This window comes from Haliotis rubra, unplaced genomic scaffold (genome assembly GCF_003918875.1).
Source record: "Haliotis rubra isolate DU_JTF1 unplaced genomic scaffold, ASM391887v1 Scf18, whole genome shotgun sequence".
Classification (NCBI taxonomy): domain Eukaryota; kingdom Metazoa; phylum Mollusca; class Gastropoda; order Lepetellida; family Haliotidae; genus Haliotis; species Haliotis rubra.
In genome coordinates, this window is record NW_025765780.1 from 1,773,944 (window position 1) to 1,786,606 (window position 12,663).

Sequence of the window (12,663 nt, forward strand, 5' to 3'; positions counted from 1 at the left end):
AGAGATGGCGTAAACCCTACTGCGACTCATACAGGAAGCAAAGGTACTGTACATCCCCATAATCCAAAGTATAGTGGTCTCACTTTGGACACATAGCTGCATTTTAATTGACATGAAATAACCTGTCTTCGTATGCTGAATTTTGATCAGATGTGTTTTCTGTTAAGACTGTGAAACAACCGTTATGTTCTAATTTGTTGGCAGCTACTTAAAGTGAATACTTAGTTCCCATCGGTACATGGCAGCACAATTGCCGATAAGATTGTATCTTACTAATTCACTGTTGGACATTGTCTTTCCTTAGTTACTAAGTCATGTGGGCACAACGGGTAACACAAGGCTGGATGCGGAAACGAAAGTAGCTGTTGCTCAGCTGGTCTCTGAATTTCAAACACTAAACCAAGGGTAATATCAGACTATTCATGCAAACAAAAGGGGCCATCAAAACGGGTGTATAGGTGTGAAGACATTTCACGAAGAAACTATATTTTTTGTCTCGGTGTTATATTTTGGTAAGCATTGCGCCCAACGGGTGGTCACCAGAATGCTGGCGTACGTCCAGCTCCTGTAGCATTCAGGATGCATTAAACACCTATAGTCTCCAGTACGGTGGTGTAGCCTTGGCTGGTCTATAGCATAGTTTTAATTTACAATCTTTTGCAAACTAATTATTTTTATAATGATTTGATTCATTTTATACCAACAATGTGATACCTACCATTCAGATTACCACCCTTTGTCGACATATATACTTAAATATTACTGCACTTGTTTTCATCTCGACAGAGATGAAATCTTCCAGATACCATGTGAAATATGAACTCCCTGCATGTTTATACTCAGGGAATCAGCGCAAAGTCGCATTAATCAAGTGTTCCCTTAACCTCGTCCATATGCATGTGATTACGATTATTTTGTACACTTTATTCCAAAACTGACAGAGTACCCGGTGATACAGCTGATACGTGAAACTGGCACACGTAAAAGCGGCCTAGCTGAGGACTGTAGAATATGGACCTCTGTAAACCTTGGTTGCAATCATTATTCTGATGAAAATTCCTTAGATGTTTAGCAAACACCATGGCAATTTAAACTGGTTATGTATGAAGGCAATTCCCCTTTGCTGTGATAGGGTTGATTCGTGAAGTGACAATTTTCACCTGGGGCAAACCGAACACATGCATTATCATTGATCTTTAGATTGATACATTGAAGTGTGTTGTAACACAACATCCCTCCCGCTTCAGAATGGATGATATTGTAATGGAAACGCCTGAAACTACGATCATCATTACGAACGGTGAGGTCACGATTCTATGAAGCTGCAGTTGGAGAAAAGACTGATCAAAACTAATCTATGTCATCATTCACCAATGGCAAAATGATTAAACGTTCAGACAGCAACTGTGGACCTTTCATGGAGCTTCGTCACATTTTTGATAAAATTATTTGCGATTTTCTTCCACTCAAGACGACTTGTTGACCTTTAGAGCATAGGGCCACCAGTTCCTTCTGACGATACTTAGAACCGTCTTTGACTTTTTGAGGCCATTAACGCACATAGTGTCTTGACGACTGTTCAATAAAAATCAATTTCATCATGTTCATGAAAAAAGACTTTTCGTGAAGTATCAACCAGATGATAAAACGCCGAAGACACAGTTGCAGAAATATACTTGAACATTTATTTTTTCATAATGGTCAATTTGTGTAGCGGATAATATGTTGACATCCGACTAAATCGTTTGTTCTTAACATATATACTAATGAACTGAGACACAGATTGGAAGGTGTTTTGACAGGTGCATGTTAAATTTAACAATATTTTTATGAGTGCAGCGGGAAGTACGTTGACATCTAAATCAATCGTTTGCTTTTGACGCGATCACTAATGAGCTGTAACACAGAGACGAAGTCATTTTGACAGGTGCATGTTAAATTTAATAAGTTCCTGTGCTTCTAGAAAAAAGGCTTTGCCAAAATTGTTATCAATCTTGTTATGACAGCATGTTCTTGAGAGAGGAATGTATAGTAAAAACCAACCTCGCAGGCTATCAGCTATTCGGATGGAGCATGTGTCAGTTGTTGAACATGATGCTTGGACATCCGCATCAGATGTGTTCAGTATTTGCGTTTTAATTACTGGCATTAAAATGACAACACATTTTGCAACTTGAAAAGGTGCATTTTGGAAGTGCTTTGTTTGAATAAATAGTGTCTAAAGCTGCTCTAAGCAATATGCCAGCTTTATGTTTGACTCCTTTAAATAAAGTCTGATTGTCCAAATCAGAGATTATTACCTTTTATAATGATTCAGATACAGTGTGGCAACTTAACAAGGATAACCCACTCAGACACAATGAACTGACTCTCAACAGATCCGTTGAATTGAATACCTTTTTAGAAAGTGGTCAGATATAATATATATCATCTGCCAGTTGTCGGGCTTCCATTTGGTGGCAGAGTGGGTAAGGTCGCCGGCTCTGTGTGCTGGCGATTAGTGGCTTCGCACGGAGAGTATGGGTTCTAATTCTGGATTGGACTAAAAGTACGAGAATCTGTACTTTACTGTGAAAGTGAAATCTTAACTATAGCACTTTCTGAAAGGCTTTGTGAATTCAAAGTTTCTGCCATGGGACCTGAACCAGGCTACACGTCAGAAGGGTAAACTACCGATTGTCAGATCATTGTGGATGCCGCTATGGCGGAGTGCGTTAGATGGCAGACTTTGTAAAGTGACGATGTGGTGCCTGATTCTGAAAGTGTGGGTTCGAATCCCGGAAGGGACCCATCCTGCAGAAAGTACTAGTATCTGTACCCTATTACAGAATTGTATTTATGTTTCTTGTTTCGTCCCAGAATATTTTCAACAAGTACCTTCTTTTAACGTCGTTTTGTATGACACTGTCTGGGATCAAACCACCCATCTCCAAACTGATGCTCTATCTATCATGGAGACAGACAGAAGCCTAAAAATAACGCTAGTGATAACTGTGAATTGTGATTGTACTCCACGAACAGAACTGCGAGTGCATATGTGTATATAGATGACGAACCTGTTATCGTGGTTTCCTTCTTTGCACACGTGAGGTGTTGATTCTCAAAACATTATGGTGGTGTGAGTCCTCAAAATATGGATTTGTTTAAACCTAATGTTTATTCCAGGTTAGTGTGTATACACAGTCATCAACACATCATGCCATAATAACGGTACTTTTCATGCATAGATAGCGATCATTGGATCGTAACCATGGATACGATGCATAGTATACCATTTTGAAACCTAAATGCAAACAATGCCCCTATAACAAATTATAAACATAAATGGAACAATTATGATAATAATAATATTATCCCCCCAACCGAAAGTTGTTGTGGGGGAATGCTGAAACGGGCTAAGACTCAAATGCTTGCAATACGCTATTTTTCATGTACAACATGCTCAAAGCGCAAGACATGAATTATATATAAAAAATGAAAGATACTGAAATACTGGATATACACGGAACACAATTCAATGGATTATTGTTTTGCACTCATAATCTAATATTGCTAATTCTTGAAGTGATATGTGCTGTTTTGCAAGTTACAGCGTGACTGGAATATTGCTGAATGAAAAAATCAATGTAATTCCTTCATAAAAAGGATTTTCTGATTTCTCATGCACATCAAAACGGGTTGTCGTTTTAAAACGTAATAAGCATTGGTCGCTTGAGAGCTTTCCTAATCTAGTGTTCCCAAAGGGGTGTTTATTTGAGGATGCGTGATGGGCCTACACAGTTTCCCTAACAACTACTGTACAAGGTGTAGGATGTGTACTTAGTGTACTTAGCTTACCAAAATAGGTCAATAAAGGGACAGTCTTGGTCCGTTTTGGTATTCCCCTAACAACACCTTTAAGGTTGGGGGATAATAACAGAGTTACCCCAGCTTAACGGATGTCACGTCATATGTGTACTGGAAGTCCTGAAGGATCTCCTGCAGAAGATTCTGCACGCAAAGTATCGCCCTACTTCTGCCAATAATGAGTGAGACACGACGGCTGCGATGTACACTGCTATAACGAGTGTACAACGTTTGTACTCGGGAGATAGTCGATATAAAGATAGTAGCTGCATTGGCTAATTGTAACAGAGGACTCGATGATCCTCATTGAATGACTTTCTGAAACTAGTGCTGGTAACGGGTATTTGCTCCAAGCTACCATGGCAATTTAGAATTGTGATTGGACCACTATTGTTGGGAGATCTGTATCAGTGAGAAGCTCATAAAGCCGTCGTTCCGAAAGAAATTATCCATTATTAACCCGTCAAGAAGTCTATTTCAAATACTGGTTTTGCTTAATAGGCGTTAAATACCGTTTTATTCGAATTATTTAAAGTAAGTGTTACAATGTATTTTACAAGGAAACGGACAGCGAATTAAAATGTGTAATGCGAATTTCAGTGACATGGTAGAAGATTGACAATTGACGGTGCTATTGGGTCATGTTTACCGCCGAACATCCTCGGTTGTAAACCCCTATTATGTCAAAACAGTCGTGTAATTTCCAGGGGACGCACGCAGCACTGGCCACATCACCTTCTGTTTAGGACAACATTTACATATTTACGAGCCCACACTTGCACACTAACATCTATCCCTTGTGAAGATACCTTTTAGTGTATACATGCCATGGTATCAAAATTGCGAAGATCCTCATGCTGTTGACCATTGGAATGTCTGGTCCAGGTTCAAATTTATACAGACGGGATATTGCTGAGTGTAACCTATTCAACAAGCATACATACAAACATACGTTTGGGGGTTGGTCTTCAGGAAGAATTTTTTTCTAAATCTAAATCGAGCGGTCAGACTCGCTGACTCGTTTCACCCAGTTCAAAATATATTTATTCCTACCACTGTTTTAACATGTAGAATGGTTTTTCACATGGCTAAATATGACAATAATTACCACCACCTGTAGTGATGATGCAAAACGTTAGCTGGGGTCCATGAAGGCAGCAATAGTTCTGTAATTCCCAATGGTTCTTAGTCAGGAGATCAACGTCCTCTTCTTGGCGGACCTAAAGCCCGTTTCATTTTATTTTGTTAAGTGATATTTTGTAATGATTACATGATTGTTTTAAAGCTGTGTCTATGATATTCTAGTCGTTTTATTGTCCTTTGTTTCGTCACCAAATAATTGTATAGCTGTAAGACGATAAATTTTGATTCACACACTCTCATCCTACATACAGGTATCCCAGTTGCGCAGATAGAAGCTCATGAAGTCAATCAGTGAAATGTCTGATCCAGGCTAGATCATTTATTGGTCGCCTTCATATTCATATTATTACCGAGGTCATGCCGGCACGAAGAACCGTCAGCTACGTGTCCATCTACATGGAATGAAGTCACGGACTCGTGTAATCCCGCAGTGACCTTTTGAACAATGAGTTCCTGCGCTCGGGGATCTGGAACTGAATCTAATTACGGACAATGGTAGAAAGGTTGTTTGATGATATGTAAACAAACCAATGTGGTTTAAAACCGATCTCATCAGTCTACTGAAGAATAAACCGATTTTACACTCAGTATTTCCTCCTTTACCAAAGAGTTCCTCCTTAGTCTGCCATTTGTCATAGTGAGATTGAGAACCTGTTGTGTTTTAAATTCTTGAAATTTCTTCAGATTCGAATCTCATGTTAACGCCTTCAACCTTGAGTGAGGGGAAGTATGTAATCTACGTCTTGTGATTATAATATGTAATGAATTGATCTTCAGTAACCCATGCATGTCGTAAAAAGCGACTAACGGTATTGGGTGGTCAGGCTCGCTGATTTGGTTGACACATGTCATCGTATCCCAATTGTGTAGATGGATGCTCATGCTGTTGATCACTGGATTGTCGGGTCCAGACTCGATTATATACAGACCGCCGCCTTATAGCTGGACTATTGCTGAGTGCGGCGTAAAACTAAACTCACTCACTCATGCCCATCACAACTGATGCATCAAACTCCCAACAGTGTAGTGCATGTGTTAATGGGACTGATGTCCCTATTACTGCTGAAGAAAATCGATTCAGTCTATCAAAAAACAAACTTGCATGTATTATCTGTCACAGACGAAATTTGATCATGGTCAAATATTTAGTGGTGTCATAATTGTTACCACTAGAGAATATAACATTTCGGTAACAAACTCATTACGAGCGTTGAATCATCACTAGAGACGTACGTGTATATCTGTCAGGCAACACTACAACACACAGAAAAAGAACATCAAACAGTTCAATCGTTGTCATGACTGGTGGCCCTTCATTACCGGAACGTCCTAAACCTGCCCAGTGGTTAAGGTGTTCGTTCGTCACGACAAAGACCAAGCTTCGATTTTCCACAAAGCACAATGTGTGAAGCCCATTTCTGATGTTCCCCACCGTGATATTGCTGGAATATTGCTAAAAGCGGCGTAAAACTAAACCCACTCACTCTTAGTCATGCGGTCACTTCGACCCAGATGTAACAGAACTTGTATTAGAACTCCGATAAACATACTATAAGATATGAGTCAGAGGTGGTCTGACTCGGCAGGGAGGCACGTCAAATACCAGAGATACGTTTTATTATAAGAATCTATGAGGCTTCTTTGTGAAACCGCTGAATGGTATAGGGGACAGGTGTTCATCTTCGTTACATTCGTCTTTTTGTTGAGCTGAATTGGTTGAAAACCAACCTGGTCCGCGAGTGGAACATAGAGGATGAGGCAACGACACAAGACTACAGCAGTTTACCGAATCACGTATTCAAGCCAAACTCATCTCCCAGCTTGAAGTCGCGTATACAGATAGACGTACACAGCATCGATTACTTCAAAGAATCGGCATTACAAGACGCAAGCCAGGAAGCCTGGAGCAAGGGAAATTTCAGATTTATTTACTCAAAGCACCATTATCCCTAAACAATTGATTTGTGAGATAGTGCCATGTAATTTCAAGATGCACTGTCGGTACGGCGTGGTACATTGTCCTCAGCATACAATGTTCATTCATTGAGATATAAAAAGTAAACAAACCAAACTTGACACACCTGAAGTGCTCAATGTTGCCCACAGGTTTAATCATTGCAAGGACCGGGGATTTCTTCTCAGATTAAACTTGACGTAATGCAAATATGACTACTTTGGCGATTGGTTTCACTGCACATGTATATCGTCCAGCAACATGTTGACATTGTAAAATGCATTCCGTGTAGCTGTCCATTGACGCTGTTGGATAATCACAGAGTCTTTGAAATAATCGACACATATCGATGAGGGGGATTTTCCCTTTACTCTTATCAACACCTTTTTCGTTCACGTCAATATTTTCTACGGAATTTATATTTTGATAAAGGTTTTTCAACGTATTTTCCAAATAAACACATCTCAAAGCGTTGCTCTCTTTCTGTTTATCCTTGAAAGTGGCACTTGCTGTATATCGACATTTGATTAAATTAATTTACGTTGTATTTGGTTACTGTTTTAACACGTTTCCCTTTCCATGCTTTTGACTTTCAGTCAATACTCTATCGATATTGTAACCGTGGACTCCACGCTCAACAGCAACACAGGCTCAAAGAAATAAGCAGGCATGTCTGAATTACCTAACGAGGACTACAAGAGTGTTCCCAGTGATCCTCTGTATCTTTCAAGAATACGGACATGAGAGACCCAGGTGCAGAAGATTTCCTTGTGTCCACTGTGTGTAAACGTTTTTCATGTCCTTAGTATAATTGGGTTAATCTATTCGTGGGTAGTAAATCTAATGCTTAATGTGGCAGATTAGCTTACATGTAGATGTGACACTCGTGACATTCACCTGTTGCGATTGCTCATCAAAAGAATGTGTCATACAGCTTCTTCCGTGGGTCAAAATGCTATATTCATTCCAGTCGTCACCTAACTGCTTGTTCGAGTTGGCACTACTTCTTGCAGCCGGGTCTCCAAGAATAATCTAAGAAAAAAAACATTCGACATGCTTAAGTTCGATTATTTGATGTATCCTCCAATTAATTTAGGGAAGTATATTTCTCAGATTTGTGCAGTATCATATGCTTGATGGAAATAGCTTGTAATGTCCCTTCCTTTCAGACACTAGGCAGCAGGAGCAAATGCTAATCCAATATACAAACACCTGGACGCCTGTCATATTTTTACAATTGCTCGATAGTGTTGACGTTTATGTTCGTTTTCAATTTGTTTTGAATCGTTAACTTGTCCATGACACGAGATAAATTCTAAGCCGCTGACGTTTTAATGTGTTATCGTTCAAATGCCTTTTTTGAAATATAAACTATATTCATTTTATTTAATTTAAGGCAGAGAATGAAACAAGTGCGCAAAAACATTTGTAGTTATTTTGAATTACTTGTCTTTTGCTGTTGTCATAGCGTGTACTGGAGCAGTGTCCACGTGGGTTTGGCGTCAATAAGGAAATCAAGTAAGCAGGTTTAATCATTTCCTGATGAATTGATTTGATTACTATTTAAACAGTTAAGTACTCTATCGATTGATTAATCGTTCTCCTTTAGAGATCAATGAATAATGCAATCATTTACCGACACCTATAACTATTTTCCGCTTCACCTGTTCTCATTGCTTACGGCTCCATATCACTTTCAACACAAACACAGCAGATATGATTAAGTTCATTTATGGTAAATAACACAACTTTAAATTTTGCCAATAATGCTTAAAAAAGACCTTTCAGAGCTGTTGGTAAATCACCATTTGCCAGACTCGTTTTGTCGCGGACGTGATAGACTTGCAGCAGTAAACAAGGATGTAGAAATTGTGACAGTTAACATGCTACAACTGTCGCTTAGCATTGATTTAATCTGTGCATCCTTTCGTTTCCCATCCAATAGGACTCTTGTTTATTCACCAGTGCAGTAGGTAGTGCCACGTGATATCATTACAGATCGATCGCGCGTTTGTCAATTTACGAACGCTGAGGTAGCGTGGTAGCGTTACCCGCGAGTTGGCGGGGGATTGCCTCACTCTCGCGCGTAAGGCGGGAGAATCTTCAGTGGATTGCACGCCTGAGTCCCGATAGCATTCGGAGTTCTAGTTTCTCTGCTTCCCAAGTAACAGAGAGGGACGGCAATTGAGGACTTACCGTTGGCACTCGCTCTTCAAATGGTCTTACAGGTAAGGATGCTGATATAAATGTCTTACACGGAAACACCATGTAAATGTTAACAGACATTGTTAATACTAATTGGTCGGCAGTTGACTCTCGAAAATCGATGGATGTAGCAGTAATTGGTTCGGGATATAAATTTCATTCATCTATTATTCAATGTACCTAAGCGATTCGCATGAAATGTCCCTCTTGGAACAGAGTACTTGCGTTTGTATGTTGACATTTTCGTCCGTTTGAAGAACAAGCTTAGAAAAGTAAAATCATTGACAAAAGGAACACTTGATGAAATGGCAACGGTTCGCGTATGCGTGTCTATTGATACTACACAGTTCTATTCATACAAACTACATGTATCTGCCTATGAAGGTGTCCTACCTACACCGATGTGACCCCTTGCAGCCTTATATAGCTCCTGTACACGTTCTGAAATTCGGCTTCACGTAGGACAAAAGAGCTGTCCATATCTTCAGCTGTGATTATATCTGTTTCCCATGCCAAAGCATGTGAACTGTACAACTGAGATCAGATGTGAGATATATATTACCTCCAAGGCAGTGTCTATGAAACACCTGTTGATGAACAATTTTACGATCTAAAATGAAATAAACCTTTTAAAACTAAAACTAAACAAACCATCCTACCAGAAAGTTATACAACCTGATATAATCGGGTTTGGGATTCAGTGTTACTAATGACGCCACATACTATTCCACCTGTTGGGCATACAATTAACTGTTCTCCCTGATATGACCACCTTCATCAGATATGCGCTAGACTTGCTTACAATTCCCCTGGAATCCAAGACACATCACCAAACAGTGACAGTGCTTATCTCTTAATTGCTAGTGCGGCGTCTTCCGCTCATAAACTGCTCATTTAGCCTACTCATTCAACTGCTCGTTGCTCCAGAAGGTTCTGTTAGCAGCATTCCGGAGATCTTGTTTGTCTTACCTATGTCTGAAACAACCATAATCATATTCACATGTATTTTCAACGGGTTTCCACTTAGAGCAACAAGGCGTCACGCAGAGGAGCTGGATGTTGTCTTTAGTAATAACAAACTGTAAAACCAATATTTGATTGCAATATTTCTGTCTGATACTATTCGCAGGACGTATTTTGTGGTATTTGTTTCATTTCGTCTTGCCAATAACATAGGGAAATAAACGTCCTTATGAAATATCCAATAACAGTCTGCACGCTGAGGTGGCAACAGTAGTTACTGTTTCATAACGGTTATAAGATTCCTAGTATTATGTCTGACAGGCCCACATCGTTTGAGAGTGTGCAAGCACGGCTGTGTTCAGTTTTGATCAGGCTGAATTCGTGTGCTGAATATCTTAAGCCTCTATCTAAGCGCTGACTTTAATCACATGCAGTTGAGCTGGAAACAGTATGAATAACTAATATCCTTACAATATGAAATGATATGTTGCGTGCTGAATGTCCATATCAGATGGCATTCAAATATCATGCAAAGAATATGGAAATAATGAAAAAGTCCACTGACAATTTCTGATAGAGAATCCTTTAATGTGTTCCATAATGTTAATATGTCGAACTAAATACCCAATTTCTGTATTACCTGATCTTACAAAGTAACTCACTCAACCAAGATCCTATGCACCCACCAACTTCAATCATTCTCGTGCAACAATCCAGCATTTCAACCACCCAAATCATTCAATTATTTACTCACTCACCAATTCGCCTTTCCTTCTCTCCCATTGTACGAATAATGTTAGCTATCCTCTTACATTTTCCTAATTAAGTAATAAAAGGTCGTTTCACAAAGAGATTTTAGCGCTATGAGTGTCGAAATCTATTGTTAACTATATAAGTTACAGTCATTCCAGCGCTAAAACCGCTTTGTGCAACGAGGTCCAGAACGGATCCTGAATTCGACTTCACACTTCACACGCAGTATCACTGAGTCAGATGGGAAGTCAACAACAGTTGTCATAGAGATCAATCGTGTTTTACTTAACAATCACGCTAACCCTACTCTACATGTTTGATCAGCGCATCGGCCTATGCATTGGCTCGGTGTTAAAGTGTGGCAGTAGGTAATACGACTCGCGTTAACATAACCGTTCCGTGCTAATCAAAGCCAGATATCCTTTGTTGGTTCCAGGTGTAAATAAATACCCAGCACGGAGAATTATAATGTTTGGGGCAATCGTTCTGGCGTAAATACAGGTGAATACTCTCACCCACCTCACCGCGCTATATTTGTACCTCAGTGTTTGCATTGAGAAGCATTCGATACGTGAAAGATGATATCACACGTGTATACACCTTGCAGTTCACATGATCCTTTTAAGCCATCAGGATTTAGACAAACAAATGTAAACATATTTTCTAATGAACAATACTCAACACGATTTTCACCTTGAGTTCCTTTTTCATTTAGGTAATATCATTGATCATTTTGATCTTGGCCTTTTTCACCAAAAACATGTTTTGTTTAATATAATAATATTGTTACGGCGAAGATACGGCTATTGAACTGGTTCCAATGCACTGTCCATTGCAAATATCAATAGTACATCGGTTACTGTCACATAGTAGAGAGCGATATTTTGTTGACATGTGTTCGACACTGTCACAAATAACGCACGTCGTTACTGGAAACATCTTCCCTGTCCATGTTGAGGGGCGGTGGGGTAGCCTAATGGTTAAAGCGTTGGCTCGTCACGCCGAAGACCCGGGTTCGAATCCCCACATGGGTACAATGTGTGAAGCCCATTTCTGGTGTCCCCCGCCGTGATGTTGCTGGAATATTGCTAAAAGCGGCGTAAAACCAAACTCAGTCAGTCAGTCCATGTTGAGAAAATGGATATACCTTACAACAACACTGTTAACAACCGTCAGTATTTGATCCCTTGTATAAGGTGACAAGTGTAACCAAACAATATCCAGCTGATTCATGACTGCCTTGAATAGAAGTAGTCGTTCATTTCAGTAAATGAGGCCACAGGCCCATTTTACAATGCATAGACTGGCAATTGAGGATGTTGCGCCAAAACGTACAGGTAGTAATGTTAGAATGCAACAAGTTATAGCTGGTACAATATACATAAATATAGAAGTAGTAGATTATGTAATGGACAATTGCTTCATGACTACCTGTAAATACTCGAACCCGGTGCAGATAAACCAATGGTTGATATCAGGACAACACACTGAGGAAACACACGCTTGCTGCAATTTACCACTTACATTCCGTGTAACGGCTGACATGATTTGAAACGAATACATGATATTTTTTTCTAATTGTTTGTTCTACAATGTATGATCCTGACTTGGTTACAGTATCTGATAATATGTTCACTGGTATCTGATAATATATTCACTGGTCTACAAAATAGTGTTTCGCGTCCATGGGTAGTGACTGTCTGGTGTATTATCCGTGCGGACGATATGTTACAATAACAATGTTTCTTTCAAAGACTAGGTTAAAACACGCACGGAAAGATTTCTTTCAACTTCTCAGA

General features: G+C 39.6%; 1 protein-coding gene across 1 annotated transcript in view; it reads left to right on the forward strand.

Moving 5' to 3' along the window:
- The first annotated feature begins 9,001 nt into the window (after nucleotides 1-9,001).
- Nucleotides 9,002-12,663, forward strand: part of LOC124273361 (G-protein coupled receptor dmsr-1-like) — a 55,571-nt gene continuing 51,909 nt past the window's right edge. Inside the window, exon 1 of the mRNA XM_046708598.1 lies at nucleotides 9,002-9,171. The gene's annotated coding sequence lies outside the window, so the exon portion shown is untranslated. The remainder of the gene's footprint in view (nucleotides 9,172-12,663) is intronic.